Source organism: Scylla paramamosain, unplaced genomic scaffold (assembly GCF_035594125.1).
Source record: "Scylla paramamosain isolate STU-SP2022 unplaced genomic scaffold, ASM3559412v1 Contig156, whole genome shotgun sequence".
Taxonomy (NCBI): Eukaryota; Metazoa; Arthropoda; class Malacostraca; order Decapoda; family Portunidae; genus Scylla; species Scylla paramamosain.
In genome coordinates, this window is record NW_026973821.1 from 1 (window position 1) to 25701 (window position 25701).

The window sequence follows — 25701 nt, forward strand, 5'->3', positions numbered from 1 at the left end:
GTATTGCATCTTAGGAATATTCTACAGCTGATTTCATAATAACTGCTCTAAAAACTGACTACATGTTCTCCTTCCCTGCCTCCTACAGATTCTACTCAACAATTGTTGTTATTCTGTTCATGCTGGTGTGAATGTTAACCAGTATATTAATTCCTCAGTTATGTACACTCTAGAATGGTGGTTCTGTTTTATCTACCAGTGATTTGAATTGTCAAGGCATCTAAGTATTACATTATTATTTGTTGATTGGTACCATTTGTATGCAATCAGAGAAAGATTTCAATATAAAAACATATCCATGTTACTGTTACCTTTCAGAATGTAAACCAAAATGAAAGCTATGTAAATTCTTACTTTAGATTATGTTGTCATTTCATTGAATGATGTAATTTCTCTGGTTCTTGTGCTTCTTCAAATGCAGTCCCTTGTCTGGTTTCTCTGTCAATTCTAATTTCTTATTGCTCTGTGGAAAAACAAAGTGCAAATGTTTAGGATGAACTGATTCAATAATATTGCTTTCACAATTTCAATATTGTTCACAATTTCTGCAGGAAGTTTACTCCATATATTTACTATACGATTAAAGAAAAAATGTTTGGCCTTGTGGGATTTAAAACGTTTGGGTATAATCTTGAATCCATTATTTCTTGTTAGGTAGAATGAATGAGGAGGAGGAGGAGGAGGAGGAGGAGGAGGAGGAGGAGGAGGAGGAGGAGGAGGAGGAGGAGGAGGAGGAGGAGGAGGAGGAGGAGGAGGAAGGAGGAGGAGGAGGAGGAGGAGGGAGAAACAAAGATAGGAGGGAAGGAAGAAAGGAAGAAAAGGGAATAGAGAGAGAGAGAGAGAGAGAGAGAGAGAGAGAGAGAGAGAGAGAGAGAGAGAGAGAGAGAGAGAGAGAGAGAGAGAGAGAGAGAGAGAGAGAGAGAGAGAGAGAGAGAGAGAGAGAGAGAGAGAGAGAGAGAGAGAGAGAGAGAGAGAGAGAGAGAGAGAGGAGTTGGTAAGGAAAATTGATACAAAATGGTCCAAGGTGAAGAACAGGGACTGGAATGAGAAGTGCAAGAAGAAATATAGAACTGGAAAATATAGTGAAGGAGGTAAAAGACCATTAAAAGTGAGAATGAGATCCCAAGTTACAGTAAAGGAGATCCTAGTGAGAACTGGGAAGCTTGACTGAAAATTCAGAATACAAGAATAATTGGGCAAAAAAGAGATAAGAACTTGGAAGAAAGGGAAAAAGAGAAGGATCTGAGGAATGAAGCCAAGCAAGAAAAACGAGAGAAGTACAGAGACCGAGAAGCAGAAATTTTATTGGAGGGTACTAGATATGAAATTAAGGAAATGGTAGACCAGGAAAGGGAACAAGAAATGAAAAGAACCACAACAGCAGACAGACAAATTGCATGTGGTGGGAGAAGTAGTATATTAAGAGTAATATATACAAAACAAACTTCATGTAAACAAATAAAATTTTCAGAAAACTTGTCACACAAAACCTTATTAACAACTCACTCCTTCTCCTTCTGCGGCATTTCCTTCCTTCTTATCTTTCTCCTTTCCTTCTCCATCTTCCTCTCCTCCTCCCTCCTCCTCCTCCTCCTCCTCTCTCCTTCCTCTTTCTTTCCACCTTCCTCCTCCTCTTGTGACTCTTAACTCTCTTCCTCCTCGTCCTCCCTTTCCCCTGTGCTTCCCTCCTCTGAAAGAAAAGACTTGTTTAAAAAGGCAAGCAACATAGTAGTAATAGTAAAAAAAAGTCAATGAAATGAAAGTTTATACACATATGAAATTAGTGAAAATTTGACACCAAATACTGTCTCTCTATCTGTAACATTACATCAGAATGACGAGAACACAAGATATGAAAAGTGAAAGGGAATGATGTATATAACAAAGAAAAACATTGTATAATGACATATGACAGGAAAATAATCTTGTATACTTGTCCCTTAAATACTTGCTTCCCTTGTATATTAACTCCCAAAATGCTCATTCCTTGTACTCTCATTTTCAAAACACTCCTTTCCTATATATTGTCACTGCAACACTCCTTTCTTGTACACTTATTCCCAAATCATTCCTGTCTTCCTGCATTCTCATTCTCCAAACACTCCTGCCTCTGCACACCCAGTTCCTCAAAACATTTCTTCATTGTTTACTCATTCCCCAAACACACCAACTTTCTTGTATACTTAGCTCTCAAAAGATGCATTTTTAAATATCCATAACTCCTTTTATTTTCATTCTCCCAAACACTCCTGGCTGTGCACACTCCAGCACGTTAACACCACACACACATTCACACTCTTAATATCATCTGTCAGCCCCTAGTGGAAAGGGACAATCTTGTGGCCCACCATACTACACCTCAGGAGGTCAGACACAGCATTCAGTTAACAAAAAAAATCACATTAACACCCACTCCCCACAGAACATAGTAACACAAAATCAGATTAACACTCACCCCAACGTCACATTCACAAGACAAGTTCTCATCCCACAGCCAGTAAACTGTTTGCGGCCACCTACGAGGACCTTGCCAAGAAGATGCTTGCCTCCACAACCCCAACGGACACAGCTCTGTACCGGCGCTGATCCCGGCTAACACGACAGGCCTCGCCAGCATCCTCTTCTTCATCGAGCGACTCCAGAGGTGCTACATACCCACGGGGGAGAAGCCTCGGTTAGCATGGGAGTTGCTGCTGGCTGGTGCTATGTTGTCAGCTCTCCTGCCAACAAGGTGAGGACCTGTTGAGGTGTAAGACTGGTCAAGTTCAAGTGTTGGAGCATTTAGCGTTTGGTAAGATGGCTGGTACATGTTGCCAGCCCTCCCACAGCAGGGTGAGGACCTGTTGGGGTATGAGACTAAGTTGAATGCAAGGGTAGTGGTGTTTATGAATGTTTGATAAGATGGGAATACAGAAAGACAGTTATTAAAGGATAGATTTAAAACTGGGAAACTTTACATGATACCTGGTGTATTTTCATAATTGAGCTGATATTAACTTGAATTAGTTCTGGCATGAGCACATATAAGCAAGTGGTGTTAATATGACTGATATGGATATCAAGTAATGTATTTAATTTTATCAGTAGTTCTCTTCATATGATGATATCAACAGTTTTCTTAGTAAGATATGAGTGATATAAATCTTTTTAGAAATGATGAGAAAAACTCTTAAATTGCATTTTCATCTCTGAAACATTTTAAAATGGTCTTTTCTACATTTTTAAATTTAAAAAGATGTGTTACTTTCAAAGATTTTAAATTGCCTTTGCATCATCCTCCATGTCTTAAAAAATTGCCTTTTCATGGCATCTTTCCCTCCTCCTCCTTCCTCCTGCAGGCTCCAACACCTACCCAATCAGCACTGCAGCACGGGTAATCTACTGGGTTGGCTACAGTGTGTCCCTCATTGTGTACACATCATACTCTGCCACACTGGTCTCACATCTTTAGCTGTGGAGCAGCCTGCACCTCTGCCATTCAGCACCTGCGGGACCTGTCTAGGCAGTCAGGGCTGGGATGCTGGATGCAACAACAATGACCTCTTCTCCAAGTGACAGCCCTCGGTGGGTCCTTGGCTTCTTGCTGTGTGAACTGATATACCATCCAGTGGTTGAGAGTTGAGGAGAGAGAGAGAGAGAGAGAGAGAGAGAGAGAGAGAGAGAGAGAGAGAGAGAGAGAGAGAGAGAGAGAGAGAGAGAGAGAGAGAGAGAGAGAGAGAGAGAGAGAGAGAGAGAGAGACAGAGAGAGAGAGAGAGAGAGAGAGAGAGAGAGAGAGAGAGAGAGAGAGAGAGAGAGAGAGAGAGAGAGAGAGAGAGAGAGAGAGAGAGAGAGAGAGAGAGAGAGAGAGAGAGAGAGAGAGAGAGAGAGAGAATTCTGTTCAGTGCCAGATTTAGGAGTCCACAAAAAGACCAGCTGCCCAGGAGCTTCTCCACAATCTGGGGTCTCCACAATCTGAGGAGTCTCCCACATAAATATTCTGTAAGTGGGAAAGAACTTAAATTAATCAAACACTAGTTTTCTATGAACTAAATATTTTTTTTTTATTACTATCAAAATAACCACTTGTTTCATTTACACTAAATAAATATGTTCCTTTCACTATAATATATTATATGTATTAAAAACTGCATGGAATACAGATACAAAAATATTAATATAAATATTTCAGGTAGATGGCCTCCACACTCAGGCTGCTCACAGGCCTTCCACAGACACAAATCCAGCCCTTGATTTGTAAATTAATTATCTTATTTAATTATTTATTTTTCCTTTGTAAGAGGAGCACTGCCTTAGGGAGGGAGAGAGAGAAAGAGAATAATAAAAAAAAAAAAAAAAAAAAAAAACAGATGCCATTTCTTTTAAGAAATGGCATCTGTAATAATAATCTGTTATATGCCATAATAAATTATGGCATATAACATAAAATGTTATATGCCATTTGATAACAGTTTTCTATAGATCTAAGTGTAACTCAGTAAGTTTGTAACACACAATCTCCCTTTCCTAAATCCAAATTGCTTTATTATCACTGGGAGAGGCTGGGATGGACTGGGAGAGGCTGGAATGCACTGAGAGAGGCTGGGATGGACTGGGAGAAGCTAGGAATGCACTGGGAGAGGCTGGGATGGACTGGGGAGAGGCTGGAATGCACTGAGAGAGGCTGGGATGGACTGGGAGAGGCTGAAATGCACTGGGAGAGGCTGGGATGGACTGGGAGAGGCTGGGATGGACTGGGAGAGTCTAGGATGCACTGGGAGAGGCTGGGATGGACTGGGAGAGGCTGGGATGGACTGGGAGAGGCTGGAATGCACTGAGAGGCTGGGATGGACTGGGAGAGGCTGGGATGGACTGGGAGAGGCTGGAATGCACTGAGAGAGGCTGGGATGGACTGGGAGGAGGCTAGGGATGCACTGGGAGAGGCTGGGATGAAAAGCTGCTGGGGCTGGGGCTGGAGGGCTGGGGGAAAAGGTCAAGAATGTTGTGGGTGTACTCGTACTCGCATCTCCAAGACAGTCAGGAATACGAGTAGGGTGTTGCACCAATTGCTCTAGGTCATGGAGGATAGCAAAAGTTGTAGGCTAGTTCACCAGGGATGGCTTCAGTGAAGGGAGAGGAAAAGCCAAAGCTGGTGGTGAACATTGAAGTCTCCAAGAATGGAGATCTCTCAGCAAAAGGGAAGAGGGTCAGAATGTGCTCCTACTTTGGAAGTTAAGTAGTTAAAGAATTTCTTATAATCAGAGGAGTTAGGTGAGAGGTATACAGCACAGATAAATTTAGGTATGAGGTGAGTGGGACTCTGTAGTCGTAGCCAGATGGTGGAAAACTCAGAAGATTCAAGAGCGTGGGCACGAGAGCAAGGTTAAATCATTGCGCAAGACATAAACGCAGCATCCAAAGCTTTGGACTGAAAATGAGGATAGAGAAAGTAAGAGGGAACAGAAAAGGAGCTTACTGTCAGTTGCCTCAGACACCTGAGTTTCAGTGAGGAAAAGAAGATGAGGTTTAGAAGAGGAGAGGTGGTGTTCTACAGATTGAAAATTAGATCTTTGACTGCGAATGTTGCAGAAGTTAATGAAGAAAAAGTTGAGGGGGGTGTCAAGACACTTAGGGTCTTTGACAGAAAGGCAGTCTGACCTGGGGACATTTATGGTCCCCTCCCCAGATGGGGACTACGAGGCTGGTGTAGGAGTCGCCACGATGATTTTAAAATTTTTGAGTGAAGGGTGTGTGTGTTATTAGGTGCTTGTAGTTTTGTGGAGGGAAGAGAGTTGTCTTTAGAGGGCAGGCTATGAGACTGCCCCCTTGTGTTGTGAGACACAAAGGGAAACGTTCAGCGAGGTCACAGCTGGGTTTGAATAGATAAGTTCACAGCACCCCCTGAACAGTGCTTTAGGACCCTCACTGGTAGTAATTATCATTTAGGCAGATGTCTACTGCCTCCTCATATATATATATATATATATATATATATATATATATATATATATATATATATATATATATATATATATATACCCAGCCAACATTGGATAATGGGAGGCATGTGGGTGTTTTGTGGGCTACTTTATGGGTCCCATGTGGGCTACCCACATTACTGTAAAACACAGGTTGTTCTTGGAGATTTAAACTTTTTGCATTTATAAATATTCATTCACATGACAGTAAAGATTCATTTTACTAACATGCCAAGTTTCTCTTAAACCAAGCAATTTACGTGTAATCTTATCTTTTACAAAATGGCTTGAGGCATTCTCTAACCCTCTTGGAAAGTTGACAGATATAAGTAATAATGTTAATTTTCATTGGAAATATTAAAAGAAAATTAAATAAATAAATAAATAAATAAAATAAATAAATAAATAAATAAATAAAAATCTTTTGGTTCAGTGATGTTCCTCATTTTTTGTCCAAGGTTCTAACCATACCTAAACTAACTTAACAACACCAAAACTAACCTAACCATACCTGCTGTAACCCAAATCATACCTAAACTAACTTGACCACACCAAAACTAACCTAACCATACCTGCTGTAATCTAACCATACCTAAACTAACTTAACCACATCCAAACCTAACTACACCCAAACTAACCTAACTGTACTTGCTGTAACCTAACCATACCCAAAACTAACCTTAACTACACCCAACCATATCAAACCTAACCTAACCATACCTAAACTCAAGGCAAGGGTATGGCGTGTCTAGCCAGTGGTAGCCATAATTATTTCCTATTTTCATCAATAAGAAAAGGCATTGAATTCAATTTAAAAAAACGTTTCAATTATTGTTAAAGGTTTTGTAGAAAAGAATATATATCAAGAGCTAGTGTTATTTCATAAGATAGGTAATGAAATACTGGCACATTAATAAAAGTGATATCAAGCCTCAATATACTGACATACGGTAATAACAGTGTAGTACCATCACAATCACCAGCACCACCACCTTACCATTTATATCACTAGACAACCACCTCTACACCGTACGTAATGTACTTCTTCCACATATAATGCATACCTTTGGGCAAATTGGTAAGTCAGCGGGAGCATTGAATGAATGCCTCTTGGCACTTGCTGGGAGACTGGATGCCTTGGTAATCTTGCAGGGATCACCACTTTTTAACACAGGCTAACTTCTTACTTTACACGTTATGGAAGTTGCATCAAAGTATGCGCTTCAAGCATTTTAAAGTATTCACAACTATCTGTCGAGTGCAATTTAAGATACCTTACTTCTGAACTGGTGTGAAACCGCCAACGTACTGTTTACAGCACTCCGCTGGGTTAAAACGTATGTTCACTTTTTAAATCTCTGGATTAAAGTATATTGCATTTTCAAGTTCAAAAATTAAAAATATTATTGCATAAAAATAATGCACTTTTTTTCTCTTTCCAGCAAGTTACCTCTCAACAGATTATTAAAGGTAGGGTGGAAAATTTATTTAGAGCATGATGAACCCAGCCGTTAGCAGGAAGGCGGCACAACAACGTCAGCGGCGCACCTACAGAGTGAGAAGAGATATTTTCGCTGAGTACGACGATGCTGAGTTACTGAAAAAGATTCAGATTGGACCGTGCTGGTATTGTTGCAGTGACTGGATATAGTGAGAGACAAGTCTGCAAAGTAAAACTGAAAGAAATAGAGCCTTGACCCCTGAGATGGTGGCCATCACATTACGATATTTAGCCACAGGAAAAATGCAACAGTGCAGTTGTGATGATTTTGGAACAACGCAGGCCCACTATCAGCCGTGCAATATCACAGACAATTGATGCACTGGCTGACCCAGAAGTAATCTGCCAGTTCGTGGCTTTCCCTCACACCCAGCGTGAAGTGCAGCAAAAACAGGCAAGAGTTCATGCAAGTAACTTCCAGTTTCCCGGTGTTGTGGGAGTGATTGATGGCACTCATATAAGAATTGTGTCTCCCTCATGTCGATGAACATGTATATGTGAACAGTGAAACGCTATCACAGCATAAATGTGCAAGTAGTATTTGATGCTCACTATAAGATTCTTGACATTGTGGCAAGGTGGCCTGGCTCAGTCAACGATGCAAGAATACTAGATAAGTCAGCACTCAAACTGATGTTTGAGGAACAACATGTACCTGCAGGATGCTACCTTCCCGGGGACAGTGGCTATCCCTGTAAGCAGTGGCTCCTCACTCCTTACCTTCGCCCTCAAACTGTTGCACAAGCTAATTATAACAGGTGGGTTTATTTGTAAATAGTGTTCTGTTAGGTTTAGATATGCTTTGAACGAATCTAGTAGCTTTCTCCCCAGGGCCGCCCTCCCGGCCGTGTGCCCGCAGCCCCTACAAGAACCGGTCCCTGCCCCCTTTGGGCACGCTCTCCTCCCAAGGCTAAGTCCCCCGGGGCGTGGCCGCCCAAACGCTAACCCCCTCCTCCCAACAGTTCCAGTACCTACGATGCAGCCGAGGGGACTGACGCCACCACCACCACTGCCACCACCGCCACAACAAGGGTTATTCGAGTGGGGAACATGCTTCAGGTGTTGCCCCAAGATGCCTCAGCCCCGCAGCCCCACTTCCCCATGATAGTGCAGGCAGGGAATGTCAAGTACAGGTGAGAGAGAGAGAGAGAGAGAGAGAGAGAGAGAGAGAGAGAGAGAGAGAGAGAGAGAGAGAGAAAGTTTTTTTACATACAGAAAGGAGAGACAGAGATAGAAAATCAATCTTACTACTACTACTACTACTTCTGAGCACCTCCTTCCTCTCTCAGGTTGTTCCAGCTGACAACACGCAGGTATTAGGGGCAGAAGTCGTTGGAGTTGGTCGGGTCATGCAAGTGGTCGGAGTCCCAGGCTTTCCCCGACCCCAGCCCCAGACCCCTGCCCCAGCCACCCCCTCTCCCTGTGACCCCTGCCCAGTCATCCCTCACCCCCCTCCTGCCCCCATGCGGTGCTCGCCAGCGGGGGTGATGGGAGGTGTGGAGGTGGGCCACACACACCTGGGTTAGCTGTGGCTTGGCTTATCTCCCTCCTCAGCAGGTGAGAGAGAGAGAGAGTGTATATACATCTGTTGTTATTGTATTTATTTGTCTATATTTTCCTTACAGTATTTAGTGATTGATTGATTAAATGATATATATTGGTGTTAATATATACAGACAGACTGGTATATAGACATTCTGATATGTGATGGCCAGTCCATGGAGCACAAGGTCTTTGTGGACTAATGAATATTTTACACCAAGGTTTAAGACCTCAGTGTTTTATTCAGCTATCATGAAAAAAAAAAGAAAAAGACAGTACATAATTATTTAGTAAGTAATTCAGTAACTTTAACCCAATCAAATTCATAGATACATGCAAAAAGAATTATATCAATAACAAAAGTAAATAATAATAATAATAATAATAATAACTATTACAAATTACAAACAATTACATATGTTTATAATAGTAGAGCTGATTACAATTTGAAAACTAATAAATACAATGAATAATTACTTGTTAAGTGTTGTTTTATCAGTAATTTAAAGGAATGTAATGGTTTGTTTTTAACTGTGTCCGAGAGCCGGGTCCAGTGCTTGGTTCCTCGTGAGACGACACTCTGTTGGGCACGGGAGGTTCAGCAGAAGGGTGTCCCTCAAGTTACCTCTCCGTCTGTCTTAACTGAATATCATGAGCCCGTGTCTCTTGTGTTTGTATTAAGAGCTTTGTATACAAACGCCAAGGTCTGGAATACAGTAATGTCTCCAGTTTCTAGGGAGTTTAAGATCCACTGCTATGTTCGGACTTGTTACTGTTTGTCTTATTCCAAATTAGCTTTTTTGGGGCAAGAAATAATTTATGAGTGTAGGTTGCACTAGAGAAAGAGAGAGAGAGAGAGAGAGAGAGAGAGAGAGAGAGAGAGAGAGAGAGAGAGAGAGAGAGAGAGAGAGAGAGAGAGAGAGAGAGAGAGAGAGAGAGAGAGAGAGAGAGAGAATGTTTGATATTATTATTATTATTATTATTATTATTATTATTATTATTATTATTATTATTATTATTATTATTATTATTATTATTATTATTACTGCTACATATTTCTCTCTCTCTCTCTCTCTCTCTCTGCTCTCTCTCTCTCTCTCTCTCTCTCTCTCTCTCTCTCTCTCTCTCTCTCTCTCTCTCTCTCTCTCTCTCTCTCTCTCTCTCTCTCTCTTACAATAATAGTTTTTACCCTTCTCTCCCGTCCTCTCTCCCACTTCCACTCACTCACTCTCTCCCTCCTTTTGCAGCAAATCCCGAGGATCAACGAGGACATGGTGGACCCAGAGATTGCAGCAGCAGCAAGAGAGAGAGAGAGAAGCAAGAGAGGAGGGAGAGGAAGGAGAGGGAGGAGGGAGAGAGAGGGAGGCCAGGAGGGAGGCACGTCAGAGAGAGAGGGAGAGGAAGAGGTTGATTCTTGTTACAACAACAACTGCAACAACAACAACAGTTAGTCAGTGAGGAGGGGGAGGGGCCGTCCTCTGATGCTGAGGATGAGGTATTGTTCAGGGTAAGTAGTAGTAGTAATGCATCATTTTTAAACTTTCCGAGATAATCTTATTTCAACAGGTAGAGATGAAAAAGTCCTCTAACTGACAAAAAAACATTATCTATTTATTTTGTTATGTAGGCCAGCCAGCCGTGGGGGGGACAAAACTTCAATAAAAGAGACTCTTCTCTGAGGTGTGGCTCCCCAAAATAGAATTGCAAATGGTAGCCAGAATTTACATGAATACTGGAGGGTGCTGTCAGGCCAAACCAGCTCCCCATCTGTGCCTATGCAGTGTCTGGCCAGCCACTAGTGTGTTTGGGGCTCAGACCAGCAGATTCCCACTGTTTATTCACTGTTTGTGTTGATGCAGTGTCTGGCCAGCCACTTGTGTGTTTTGGGGGCTCAGACCAGCAGATTCCCAGTGTTTATTCACTGTTTGTGTTGATGCAGTGTCTGGCCAGCCACTTGTGTGTTTTGGGGGCTCAGACCAGCAGATTCCCAGTGTTTATTCACTTCTGTTTGTGTTGATTTAGTGTTTGGCCAGCCACTTGTGTGTTTTGGGGGCCTCAGACCAGCAGATTCCCACTGTTTATTCACTGTTTGTGTTGATCTAGTGTTTGGCCAGCCACTTGTGTGTATGTAGGGGACTCAGACCAGCAGATTCCCACTGTTTATCCACTGTTTGTGTTGATGCAGTGTTTGGCCAGCCACTTGTGTGTTTTGGGGGCTCAGACCAGCAGATTCCTACTATTTATCCACTGTTTGTGTTGATCTAGTGTTTGGCCAGCCACTCTGTGTCTATGTAGGGGATTCCAGACCAGCAGATTCCCACTGTTTATCCACTGTTTGTGTTGATCTAGTGTTTGGCCAGCCAGCTGTGTGTTTTGGGGCTCAGACCAGCAGATTCCCACTGTTTATTCACTGTTTGTGTTGATCTAGTGTTTGGCCAGCCACTTGTGTGTGTTTTGGGGCTCAGACCAGCAGATTCTCACTGTTTATTCACTGTTTGTGTTGATCTAGTGTTTGGCCAGCCACTTGTGTGTATGTAGGGGACTCAGACCAGCAGATTCACCACTGTTTATCCATTGTTTGTGTTGATGCAGTGTTTAGCCAGCCACTTGTGTGTATGTAGGGGACTCAGGAGACCAGCAGATTCCCACTGTTTATCCACTGTTTGTGTTGATGCAGTGTTTGGCCAGCCACTTGTGTGTATGTAGGGGACTCAGACCAGCAGATTCCCACTGTTTATTCACTGTTTGTGTTGATGGACAGTGTTTGGCCAGCCACTTGTGTGTATGTAGCGGACTCAGACCAGCAGATTCCCACTGTTTATCCACTGTTTGTGTTGATGCAGTGTTTGGCCAGCCACTTGTGTGTTTTGGGGCTCAGACCAGCAGATTCCTACTATTTATCCACTGTTTAGTGTTGATCTAGTGTTTGGCCAGCCACTTGTGTTTATGTAGGGGACTCAGACCAGCAGATTCCCACTGTTTATCCACTGTTTGTGTTGATCTAGTGTTTGGCCAAGCCATTTGTGTGTTTTGGGGGCTCAGACCAGCAGATTCCCACTGTTTATTCACTGTTTGTGTTGATCTAGTGTTTGGCCAGCCACTTCAGTGTGTTTTGGGGGGCTCAGACCAGCAGATTCTCACTGTTTATTCACTGTTTGTGTTAGATCTAGTGTTTGGCCAGCCACTTGTGTGTATGTAGGGGACTCAGACCAGCAGATTCCCCACTGTTTATTCACTGTTTGTGTTGATGCAGTATTTGGCCAGCCACTTGTGTGTATGTAGCGGACTCAGACCAGCAGATTCCCACTGTTTATCCACTGTTTGTGTTGATGCAGTGTTTGGCCAGCTACTTGTGTGTTTTGGGGCTCAGACCAGCAGATTCCTACTATTTATCCACTGTTTGTGTTGATCTAGTGTTTGGCCAGCCACTTGTGTTTATGTAGGGGACTCAGACCAGCAGATTCCCACTGTTTATCCACTGTTTGTGTTGATCTAGTGTTTGGCCAGCCACTTGTGTGTATGTAGGGGACTCAGACCAGCAGATTCCCACTGTTTATTCACTGTTTGTGTTGATCTAGTGTTTGGCCAGCCACTAGTGTGTTTTGGGGACTCAGACCAGCAGATTCTCACTGTTTATTCACTGTTTGTGTTGATCTAAGTGTTTGGCCAGCCACTTGTGTGTATGTAGGGGACTCAGACCAGCAGACTTCCCACTGTTTATTCACTGTTTGTGTTGATGCAGTATTTGGCCAGCCACTTGTGTGTATGTAGCGGACTCCAGACCAGCAGATTCCCACTGTTTATCCACTGTTTGTGTTGATGCAGTGTTTGGCCAGCCACTTGTGTGTTTTGGGGGGCTCAGACCAGCAGATTCCTACTATTTATCCACTGTTTGTGTTGATCTAGTGTTTGGCCAGCCACTTGTGTTTATGTAGGGGACTCAGACCAGCAGATTCCCACTGTTTATCCACTGTTTGTGTTGATCTAGTGTTTGGCCAGCCACTTGTGTGTATGTAGGGGACTCAGACCAGCAGATTCCCACTGTTTATTCACTGTTTGTGTTGATCTAGTGTTTGGCCAGCCACTTGTGTGTATGTAGGGGACTCAGACCAGCAGATTCCCACTGTTTATCCATTGTTTGTGTTGATGCAGTGTTTGGCCAGCCACTTGTGTGTATGTAGGGGACTCAGACCAGCAGATTCCCACTGTTTATCCACTGTTTGTGTTGATGCAGTGTTTGGCCAGCCACTTGTGTGTATGTAGGGGACTCAGACCAGCAGATTCCCACTGTTTATTCACTGTTTGTGTTGATGCAGTGTTTGGCCAGCCACTTGTGTGTATGTAGGGGACTCAGACCAGCAGGATTCCCACTGTTTATCCACTGTTTGTGTTGATGCAGTGTTTGGCCAACCACTTGTGTGTGTTTTGGGGGCTCAGACCAGCAGATTCCTACTATTTATCCACTGTTTGTGTTGATCTAGTGTTTGGCCAGCCACTTGTGTTTATGTAGGGGACTCAGACCAGCAGATTCCCACTGTTTATCCACTGTTTGTCCAGCCAGTTGATCTAGTGTTTGGCCAGCCACTTGTGTGTTTTGGGGGCTCAGACCAGCAGATTCCCACTGTTTATTCACTGTTTGTGTTGATCTAGTGTTTGGCGTCAGCCACTAGTGTGTTTTGGGGGCTCAGATCAGCAGATTCTCACTGTTTATTCACTGTTTGTGTTGGTGATGCAGTGTTTGGCCAGCCACTTGTGTGTAAACTGTAGGGGACTCAGACCAGCAGATTCCCACTGTTTATCCATTGTTTGTGTTGATGCAGTGTTTGGCCAGCCACTCTCAGGTCTCTATGAGACAAGTAGGGACTGAGACAAGTCTCTCTCTCTCTCTCTCGTCCTGCTCTCAGGGGTCTCTCAGGGGTCTCTCTCTCTCTGCTGCAGGGAGACTCTCTCTCAAAGGTCAAAGGTACTACTCTCAAATCAAATCTCTCTCTCTCTCTCAAAATACAGATAATAAGTAGATAAATATCTCTCTCTCTCTCTCATTCCCAATGTATCCAGTACACATCCTTTTATTTAAGACTCACCCCAAACCATCTCCACAGCACTCCCCTTCTCTCTAACTCAGACAGTTCTCCTAACTACCTCTACCATCCCTCAGGAGGCCCTCCCTCCCCACGGAGGTCTCCGGTGGGTGGGGTCGCCAGTTCCGAGAGGTACGAGGTGGAGGAGGAAATGGTGATGACTAGGACGATGATACTGGCATATTGAGTATTATAATTAGCCATAAAGACTTATTAGGCTGTAGCTTTCCTCCCTACACAGCTTCGTTCGATGCAAGGGGATAAGCCATAGTAAGCGTCACAGCTTACTATGTTCAACAGCGTGCGTGTGAACCTGTGTGCCACAGCTTACTGTGTGTGGCCATAGGTGTGTGTGTGTGTGTGTGTGTGTGTGTGTGTGTGTGTGTGTGTGTGTGTGTGTGTTTTGTGTGGTCATTTCACTATCTATCTATCTGTTTAGTTTGTCTCCATCTGTCTGTCTTTCTGTCATTGGTCTGTCTGTCTGTCTGTGTATTGCAATGATTTTTCAGTTATGTATTTTATTTTTTATTCTTTGTGTACTTGTGTCTGTCTGTATGTATGTATGTATCAGTCAGTGAGTCAGTCAGTCAGTCACTCAGTTAGTCAGTTAGTCAGTCATTCAGTCAGTCAGTTAGTCAGTCATTCAGTCAGTTAGTGAGTTAGTCAGTTAGTCAGTCTGTCAGTCACTCACACAGTGTTAATCCTCCTCCCTCCTCCTCCTCCTCCTCCTCCTCCTCCTCCTCCTCCTCCTCCTCCTCCTCCTCCTCCTCCTCCTCGTCCACCTCCTCCTCCTCCTCCTCCTCCTCCTCCCTCCTCCTCCTCCTCCTCCTCCTCCTCCTCCTCCTCCTCCTCCTCCTCCTCCTTGTTCCCCACCACTCCCTGCCGAGAGTGTGAGTGTATGTACGTGTGTGTGTGTGTGTGTGTAGTAATAATAGTAATGCTATGTACATATATAAATACTGTTAATATTATTGATAAAAAATATTGATGATGATGATGATGATGATTCAGTGGTGATTATGAAAATGTGCATTACAATATAGGGTAGATATTATTGTTATTACCTGTGTGTGTGTGTGTGTGTGTGTGTGTGTGTGTGTGTGTGTGTGTGTGTGTGTGTGTGTGTGTGTGTGTATGTATGTGTGTGTGTGAGGAATAATTGAATAATTGAATAATTGATGCCTTCTCCTTTTGCTATTCATTATATACATGGACAGATGCCTGAAGGAAGTGTGTGTAAGGGAGGATAAAGAGATCATGCTGGCCTATGCAGACGATGTCAGCTTTGTCGTGACAGGAAGCCAACAAGATCTTCAAGAGGCCATGACAAGATGGAATGGATGTTTTAAATAGGGAAGGAATGAGAATGAACAAACAAAAAACTTATTTACTAGTGGGACAAAGCAACAAGTGATGGTGTGGCTCTGAGCCACTGTAGTAGGGATGTTATGGTTTAAGTGTAGGAAGTTGCAAATGCTCACCTAACAATTGCACTCTTAGTAGAAAAACACAAAACAGGAAGTTTATGCAAGTTTTGATCCTTATATAAAATGTTGTATTGCATCAAACCTCCATACATTACTGTCTCTATCCAGTATGAGACCGGTGTTCAGGAAGCACAAGCATGTGCTGAATAACAAGAAGCCGGCATTGGTGAAGGTGACAACATTTCATCTATTTATACATACTTTTTATTATTAAAGCTTATCTTATAATTATTTCTGAAGAGATTGACTAATTTTTGTAGTATTTATGACTTAGAACTATGATAAAGCTATGAATTGATATAATTCCTGATTTGTTTTATCTTTTCATTATCCTTCCTTTGTTAATTGAGCATTTTATATTACTTAGCTTAAAAATGCAAGAACGGTTCAGAAGTATCCAACCTTGGGCTAAGGGCCAAAATTATGGTATCATTCAAAATGTCCTTCAAAGAAAGCTCCCTCTGTAATCCAACACACTTAGCCCATTAATCCTTCCATTTCTCATCAATTTGTTCAACATTCATACTTTTTCCCTTTATAGGGCTTGAACAATTTTCATGGGGTTCAGAGCAAAAGGCTCTTCCACTCATTCCTCCCCAAGGTATTCTCGGATGGTAAGCAGGTTTGACTCTGGAGCAAACCTGACCAAGGGCTACTGCCCAAGGCTACAGAGGTTCCTCTCCCTGAGGCTGAATGCACCATGTGAGATGGTTCTGTTATGTGGATGAATGTCATGGTGGATAGCAGTGCCACCACATTCCTACAATCATCCATCACTCCACTGCTCAAATGCTTCTGCAACCAATGATAGGTATGCTGCCACATTCTGCATGGTCTCCCTTGGCTCTCAGATAAGGATACTGTCAACAGGTTTGGGATTGCCAAAAAATCATAAGGAGCTATGTCTGAAAAGTCCAGAGAGAGAGAGAGAGAGAGAAAGAATGAGCAAGAGAAAGAGTAGGATGTGAAGCAAAGGAAGAGTCAAGATGGAGGAAGAGAGAGTAGGACAAGAAAAAACAGAACAAATAAATCCCCTACACGTCTTGTCTCCATTCACACAAGCCATGAAAAGCTTGTCCATCCCTGAGTGCTCAGAAGCAGTGTTCCACTGATGATGTGGAAACTTGAGACACCCAATCATTTAATGGGCTTTAGTAGGTTTTGTCACCAGTCTTCTGTGTGTCACTGAACTACATTTTGAAATTTTTATCTGTTCTATTTAATTTTGTGTGTATGTACACAATGTTTATGGTCAATAAACTATTTATAAAACTATTTATCTTGTGTGAGTAAGATAAAAGCAGTTATTGTTATTATTATTATTATTATTATTATTATTATTATTATTATTATTATTATTATTACACATTACTTCTTCTCCTTGTATTTAAATATTATTATTATTATTATTATTATTATTATTATTATTATCATGAATTGTTCTTGTTTATAAATAAAATACTGTAACTGATTATTATTTTTTTTATCATTCATTTAGACTCTCTCTCTCTCTCTCTCTCTCTCTCTCTCTCTCTCTCTCTCTCTCTCTCTCTCTCTCTCTCTCTCTCTCTCTCTCTCTCTCTCTCTCTCTCTCTCTCTCATAAAATGACTGGTGAGGAACTCTAATAATTAAAGTGCTAAAAAATCCATTAAACTAACGAGAAATAAGACACAAATAATTAATGACACACCTAATAACACAAACAAGGAGTAATAAACAAAACTTAAGCCAGAAAACACGAAAAGATAAAACTATCATATAAAGAAATACGAAGTTAAAAAAATCATGAATATCAAATAAAATAACTCACATATAATCAATAAACACGTAAGGAACAGTAAATAAACAATTAAGCCATTCATTGGGCAAGGGCCACAGAAATCAGAAAGTGAAAAAAAAAAAATGCTTAGTTAAATACCGAGGCTAAATAAAACAAGGAATTAGACAAAATGACAAATAATTAATAAATACATAAGGAATAATGAATAAACAAAAATTAAGCCAGGAAGACTATTATAATTATTGCAAGGAGACGATATGTATGTATGTATGTATTGTATGTAATTCGAGGTTAAAATGGCTCAAATCTGACTCCAACAGCAGGCCATAAGTGAAGGTGTTCCTGCTGCAGGCAGGGAGGGGGGAGCAATGAATAGGGGAGGGGCTATAAACTATTGGGGGGGGTATTAATTAATGACGCATCCAGTTTAGCGTGTGTGTATATTTCGCGTTGTGATAATTTAAAGGTTTTCTCAAGCGTTTTTATCTTTATTTATTGATTGATTTTATTTATTTATTTTATTTTTTTGGCAGGTGTTATATTTGTTGAGTGTTTTAAGTAACTGTGGCTCATTGCATCAAAACTCCATTCATTACCTTCGTGGGAAGGTTCAATTTTGGCAAGGTTTTATTTCGCATTTTTGGGTTTTGTAGTAAATTATGCATTTTCTCATATTTTTCTTTGCTGGTATTGTCCCTTCCACGCCATATATGGACTGGAAAGTTGGGGGCGCCTTTCCCCCCACCCTCCACTGCTACGTTTTTTTTTCTTAATCAGTCAGTCAACCAATCAATCAATCCCTTCATGAATCATACCCATTTCCAGGTGTCACCCCCACCCATACATCTCTCATTCTGTCATGTGTAATGAACAAGTGCTAAGGGCAAGCTGAACAAGTACAAAGGGCAAGCCAGCTGTCTCTTTTAATATTCTTGCCTGAAATAACATTACAAATGTAGGGTCTATTAATCATCCATTAAATAATCCATTTTTATTGCTTTCTCATTCTTCTTTCCTCTGTGTATTGTTAAATTGGATGGTTATATCATTGTCCCTTCCTGTGTTTTAGTGTGCCATTACCTGTCCTCTCTTCCAGCTGATATTTAGTTTGTACTAAAAATAGACTGGGTATATAACTTTACAATTTATACACAAATAAACAACATAAACCAATAATGCATTGATATTATGATAATGATAGGAGTGGACATTTCCACTTCTACATCATTAATGAATGCATGATGAGACGCACACTATTACAAAGCTAATGAGTTCAATAAAAAAACACTCAATAACAATTTCAATAACTTTATTAAAAAAATAGCAATCTTTATAAATCATGAAACTAGGAAAACTTTAAGAACCTGGGGCTATAACATCAAATGCACAATAATGCAAACACTTTTTTTTACACACACACTCTTTAATGATATTTCCTAATATACAGTATAATTCCAAAACAGAGAGAGAGAGAGAGAGAGAGAGAGAGAGAGAGAGAGAGTGATGAACTACCTGGGGTCATAAATGGGGGTAAAGTACAGGTATCAGCTCAGGCAAAGCATAGTGCTTGCCTGTCTCATATGGAATGTAAAAACATGGCTTCATATCATTCCAGACCTGGGATTATGGCCACAAAGTTACCAAGCAGTGCTGAGCAAAATCCAGTAGAGTAATATTCAGTATCATTGAATTACTGACAAAGTAAAGATCATTATGTGCAATGATACTCACTACCTAGGAGCATTTCAGGTTACTACCAAGAATCTGACCATGCTGGCAGGGATGGTTAGGCTACAACACATTAACATACTTCTCCATTCAAATCAGTCAGCTGATTAAATGGTGAGTTAAACCATTTTGATCATCTAAATCATATTAAGGCATTGGATGAGACCTGGACAGCTTGGGTCAACACCATACATAGGTACTCCACTACTCTGTGGGAGGCACCTTGATTGTGGCAAGAGTCATCAAGCAATACCAAACACTCATCCTTGACAAAGCACAGCATGGCCCACTCATCCACAGGAACCCAGCCATCTCTAAGGGAGTTGCAAATCAATGCTGCCCAGTGTCACTCCTCATCACTTTTAGGGAATAAGAAGTAGATCCCACCCCAGCACCATCTTTACATAGAATATAATACAGAGGACAAAGAAGGAATACAAACAGGGCACATGGTATGGTATGGAACACCAACCCTCATACTTTTGGAAAACCCCAGCCACTCAGTAGGAGACCAGCCAGTCACCATGGCTATCACCTGGGGATTCTTAGGAACAGGTGTTAGGTATAGAATGAGAGATAAAGAAAACTCCCAATACATTTTCCAAGTCTATACGCAAGTCTCCATAGATAGACAAAAAAGTGTTCATGAATTAAACACAATATTGTAAAAGTTTTAAATGTTATGTGGTACCTTAGATAGATGGACAGGTCACTTGAGAAGAGAAAATAAGAAAATGTCTTAGGAAGGAGTATTTTGTCATATGTATGAATATATATGACTGTATGACATAGATGACTGGTGAAGTAGATTTTGTCCTCTTATCAGAGTGGTTGTGTAGCTGAAACAAATTAATGATTATCAAAACAGTATAGACACATTTGAGCTAGATTGGTGAATTACAGTTTCAGAGTGGATACAAAGCATACAACTGGGATGATAAAACTACTGCAGTCATAAAGTAGATGAAAAAATACTGTGGGGAGGAATGTAAAGCAGTAACATATGCAACAAAAGAAAGAAAGAAAGAAAGAAAGAAAGAAAGAAAGAAAGAGAGAGAGAGAGAGAGAGAGAGAGAGAGAGAGAGAGAGAGAGAGAGAGAGAGAGAGAGAGAGAGAGAGAGAGAGAGAGAGAGAGAGAGAGAGAGAGAGAGAGAGAGAGAGAGATGAATGGATGACATGACATCTTTAAGTACAAAATGAGTATATAGTAACCATACACTGATACTTGTCCCCTCTATACAGTGATAAGTTTTACCCAAACACAATGGACACGGATGGAACTTTTGGAGGCTAAAGTGCTCCAGGTGACTGGTGGACTCCATTTCATTGCGGAGGTCCAGGATTCTCTGCACAGTTGGGCTTTTGGTGTCAGTGGAAGTGGTGGCAGTGTGGCAGCAGTAACAGTTTTGGTCTTCCTATGGGCAAGTTCTGTAGGATTCATATTCATTCTCCCCCTCCTCATGAGGGACATCAGTGTGAAGGGTCAACAGAGCATCAATTCCCTCCTCAGGCAAAGAAATGATGGATGCAATTTTCTGTTTCTTGTTGTTGCTCCACCTTTTCAGAGTGCTTGAGGCGCTCGTCAGCCACTCCTTTCATCACTGGTGGTGGGTGTCTCAGACTCACTGGTTCCTGTTCCACATCAAGAGTGTTAGCAGATGCCACTTGTATTTCATCTTACTTAGTACATTACATCATTACATAAATAACTGGTGTTATCTGATATTAAAGTGCTAATGAGCAACATGCCACAGAAATCTGTTTATTTCAAGAAAATTATGAAGATAATAATAATGTTTCGTTGCACTTCATAAGATGGCTCAGTTTTTACTACTCACCAACACTGCTAAAGATAGCAACTGGACTCTTAAGGACGCTGCTTATCTTCTCGAGCTGCTGAAGGTCATGATCTGCTTCCTTTTCCTGCACCAGCTTTGATATCAAATCCTGCAGGAAACAACTGTGTTAATTCACATTTTGAATAAATCTAATAGATGAAATTTCACTTACAACACCTTATGTGTCTCTGGTGACTCATGGAGGACAGATACATCACCTGGAGAGTAAATGCAGTCAGTGAAGAAGCTTGACCCTTGATCCTGGCTAATCACATTAAGTACATTAAACACTCCTGTTAACTAATAAATGAGGGATAGATTTCTCTGGAAGGTTACATTACACTACTTCCCTGGCATTTGAAAACATTTTGCTCTACATGAACTCATATGGAAGCTTTACTGCAACATTAAATCTCAGCTAGATGCCAGATGGTGTAGCCTCCATCACAGAGCAAGGTAATGATATGAAGGCTTAGTACTTTTGGTCAACACCTGAATAAGTAAATCCGTTTTCTGAGGATGCAGCAGAGATCACTAACCTGCCAGCAATTGAATAAGAAGTGTGTGAGATGCAGCAGAGATCACTAACCTGCCAGCAATTGAATAAGAAGTGTGTGAGATGCAGCAGAAATCACTAATCTGCCATGACATGAATAAGAAGTGTGTGAGGATGCAAAAGAGAGCACTAACCTGCAGAGTGGTTTTGCTCTCATTTCCTCTCATTCATGATGGAGGGGCTGGCAAGGTCTAACTCGCGTTGCTCCCCGAGCTTGTTGCTTCATCACTCCTCGCTGCAACTGGTAGATGGTGATGTAGTCACCTGAAGAAGGATAAAATTCTTCATTAAAAGACCAAGGAAATGGCATACAGTAAACAGTAAACACTTCCCTCCACTTCACTTTTACAGATGATTCAAATGAGCAAAAAAACATGCATACACCGATGGACTTCTGTCTCCCTCATGCACTACAGCATGCTTAAGCTGCTACTTCCTGTCACTTAGCTCAGCCACCTCCTTCATGCTGCAAGTTAACCTGCTCTCCAGGACCCTGTGAGCCTCCTGCAGTTGTTGCAGCTTCTGTTAAGCAGCTCAGTTCCTCCCAATCCTGTTGTTTCTCCTGATAAAACAATAAGTTTGTTTCCTCTCCAATCCTTTTCTTAATACAGCCCTTTCAATAAACAAATCCAAATAACAATGCTTTTATTTTGTTATTAATTCAAAAATTGAGCAACAGTGAGGAAAAATTATTTGCTTTATTATTAGAGAATATAAACTTTCTTACCTTTTTTGGTTCAGTTACTGACATCTTCAGACAACTTTTCATGAGCAAGAGATTCTCCCAGCAGTTTGTTATACTTATCCCTCTCACTAGTCTAGCTGAACCTGAAGACTGCTGCAGCTCACTCTCCAACCTGCTAACCTCAGATGTCAGTGTAGCCACTTGACCCAGCAATTTCCCCTTGTGTATCTGTACCTGGAGGTGAAAAATTGATGCAACAGAGGGCCAGACAAGAATGACCAAATGGAAGTAATTAGACGTAATGTAAGAAGTGGGTATAAGACTAAGGGAAATAGAAGGGCAATGGGAGAGAGGGGTTAGGATGCACCAGAAATGTCTGTGGAGCCAGGAAAAATTTTAACTTGTAACAGAGATAACTAAGAGCAACTGTGAATGAATAAATGGTGATGTAGCCTCGACCCATGACTGGGAAAATGCAAAAGCAGCACCTCAGACACCAGTGACCATGATGACTGAGCAGCTCCCAAAATTAGCTGCTGGCTTTTGTACTCCTAGTCACCACAGGAGGCTCATCCACAGCTAATCCTATCAGCTGATCATCTTGGGTAGAAGTAATTGTTTATCAGTCTGGCTGGGTTGAGTCCTGATGCAGAGATGTGTGTGTGTGTGTGTGTGTGTGTGTGTGTGTGTGTGTGTGTGTGTGTGTGTGTGTGTGTGTGTGTGTGTGTGTGTGTGTGTGTGTGTGTGTGTGTGCACTTTGGAAAGCCTCCCTCCAAGGAGAATGTCAGTTTGATATACAAATATATATTCATGTGGATGGTAGCTCACATTTAGCTTCTGAGTTCTCACATGAAGACATGCCATCCTTTGTCTTTTTCCTCTGAGGGAGTGACTTTATACTCTGTGATAAGTGCATGCAGCTCACTATTCTGTCTTTGTGACGTTTTTTGATTTCTATCTTGTGAAAGACACACAAGAAGGCAGTAAGTTAACTTGTTTAACATGCCACATCATTTTATATATATTATGCCAAGTTTAAAACAGGAAAGCCTCACCAGAAGCATCAACTAAAGACCAAAGTGATTAACAAATCTTTCACTTTACCACCCTTAATGACAAAAGCTGATGATGTCCATATCCTGCATTTTTACACTCCTTCATGATTCCATTAGATTACATTAGATTACATTAGAACAGTATGTGACCAATGACGTCTCCATTCTTACATTGCCAATGACAAGAATACAGGGCTTTACTGAACATAAACCAAGGACGCCTCCATTCTACATTGCCATGACAAGAATACGGGGCTTTACTGAACATAAACTGCAAGGACGCCTCCATTCTACATTGCCATGACAAGAATACAGGGCTTTACTGAACATAAACCAATGACGCCTCCATTCTACATTGCCATGACAAGAATACAGGGCTTTACTGAACATAGACCAAGGATTCCCTCCTCCTCTCTCTAAGGGTTAGGGTTCTCTCAACAGTTACAGCATGGTGTGAGAGATGCAGTGCTGTCAAGGCTTTACTATTTACAGGAAGCAACACACCAATAAATAAATGTTACTTTTTGGAAATGAAACTGAATAATCAAAGGCTTCTATATCTCATGAACTTCCCTTCTTTTTAATAAACTGTCTTCAAGCTGACAGACTCCAGTAGTATTGCATCTCTAGGAATATTCTACAGCTGATTTCCATAATAACTGCTCTCTAAAACTGACTACATGCCTCCTTCCCTGCCTCCTACAGTGCACCTCTACCTCAACAATTGTTGTTATTCTGTTCATGCTGGTGTGACAGTTAACCAGTATATTAATTCCTTAGTTATGTACACTCTAGAATGGTGGTTCATTTTATCTACCAGTGATTTGAATTCCCAGCTTCTAAGTATTACATTATTATTTGTTGATTGGTACCATTTGTATGCAATCAGAGAAAGATTTCAATATAAAAACATATCCATGTTACTGTTACCTTTCAGAATGTAAACCAAAATGAAAGCTTATGTAAATTCTTACTTTAGATTATGTTGTCATTTCATTGAATGATGTAATTTCTTGGTTCTTGTGCTTCTTCAAATGCAGTCCCTTGTCTGGTTTCTCTGTCAATTCTTAATGTCTTATTGCTCTGGGTGGAAAAACAAAGTGCAAATGTTTAGGATGAACTGATTCAATAATATTGCTTTCTACAATTTCAATATTGTTCACAATTTCTGCAGGAAGTTTACTCCATATATTTTTACTATACGATTAAAGAAAAAAATGTTTGGCCTTGTGGGATTTTAAAACGTTTGGGTATAATCTTGAATCTATTATTTCTTGTTAGGTAGAATGAAGGAGGAGGAGGAGGAGGAGGAGGAGGAGGAGGAGGAGGAGGAGGAGGAGGAGGAGGAGGAGGAGGAGGAGGAGGAGGAGGAGGAGGAGGGAGAAACAAAGATAGGAGGGAAGGAAGAAAGGAAGAAAAGGAATAAGAGAGAGAGAGAGAGAGAAAGGGAGATAGAGAGAGAGAGAGAGAGAGAGAGAGAGAGAGAGAGAGAGAGAGAGAGAGAGAGAGAGAGAGAGAGAGAGAGAGAGAGAGAGAGAGAGAGAGAGAGAGAGAGAGAGAGAGAGAGAGAGAGAGAGAGAGAGAGAGGAGTTGGTAAGGAAAATTATTACAATGGTCCAAGGTGAAGAACAGGGACTGGAATGAGAAGTGGAAGAAGCATATAGAATTTGAAAAATATAGTGAAGGAGGTAAAAGACCATTAAAAGTGAGAATGAGATCCCAAGTTACAGTAAAGGAGATCCTAGTGAGAACTGGGGAAGCTGGCTGAAAATTCAGAATACAAGAATATTTGGGTAAAAAAAGAGATATGAACTTGGAAGAAAGGGAAAAGAGAAGGATCTGAGGAATGGAAGCCAAGCCAAAAACGAGAGAAGTACAGAGACCGAGAAGCAGAAATTTTATTGGAGGGTACTCAGATATGAAACTAAGGAAATGGTATATTCAGGAAAGGGAACAAGAAATGAAAGAACCAATACAACAGCAGACAGACAAATTGCATGTGGTGGGGAGAAGAAGTAGTATATTAAGAGTAATAAATACCAAAACAAACTTCATGTAAACAAATAAAATTTTTCAGAAAACTTGTCACACAAAACCTTATTAACAACTCACCTTCTCCTTCTGCAGCATTTCCTTCCTTCTTATCTTTCTCTCCTTCCTTCTCCATCTTCCTCCTCCTCCTCCTCCTCCTCCTCCTTCCTCTTTTCTTCTTCCACCTTCCTCCTCCTCTTGTGACTCTTAACTCTCTTCCTCCTCGTCCTCCTCTTCCCCTGTGCTTCCCTCCTCTGGAAAGAAAAGACTTGTTTAAAAAGCAAGCAACATAGTAGTAATAGTAAAAAAAAGTCAATGAAATGAAAGTTTATACACATATGAAATTAGTGAAAAATTTTGACACCAAACATTCTCTATCTGTAACATTACATCAGAATGACGAGAACACAAGATATGTGAAAAGTGAAAGGGAATGATGTATATAACAAAGAAAAACATTG

The 25701-nt window shown here is 41.2% G+C and overlaps 2 long non-coding RNA genes across 2 annotated transcripts; both read right to left on the minus strand.

Annotated features, from left to right (window-relative positions):
• Window positions 1-1597: 1597 nt before the first annotated feature.
• On the minus strand, window positions 1598-3445 carry LOC135099607 (uncharacterized). The gene is made up of 3 exons (XR_010268174.1): window positions 3353-3445; window positions 2456-2647; window positions 1598-1690 (listed from the first exon to the last, which is right to left on the minus strand). It is a non-coding gene; the product is annotated as an uncharacterized LOC135099607 (long non-coding RNA).
• A 17229-nt stretch (window positions 3446-20674) lies between these two features.
• Window positions 20675-21833, minus strand: LOC135099609 (uncharacterized). Its single transcript, XR_010268175.1, has 3 exons — window positions 21604-21833; window positions 20914-21022; window positions 20675-20707 (listed from the first exon to the last, which is right to left on the minus strand). It is a non-coding gene; the product is annotated as an uncharacterized LOC135099609 (long non-coding RNA).
• Between the last annotated feature and the right edge of the window lie 3868 nt (window positions 21834-25701).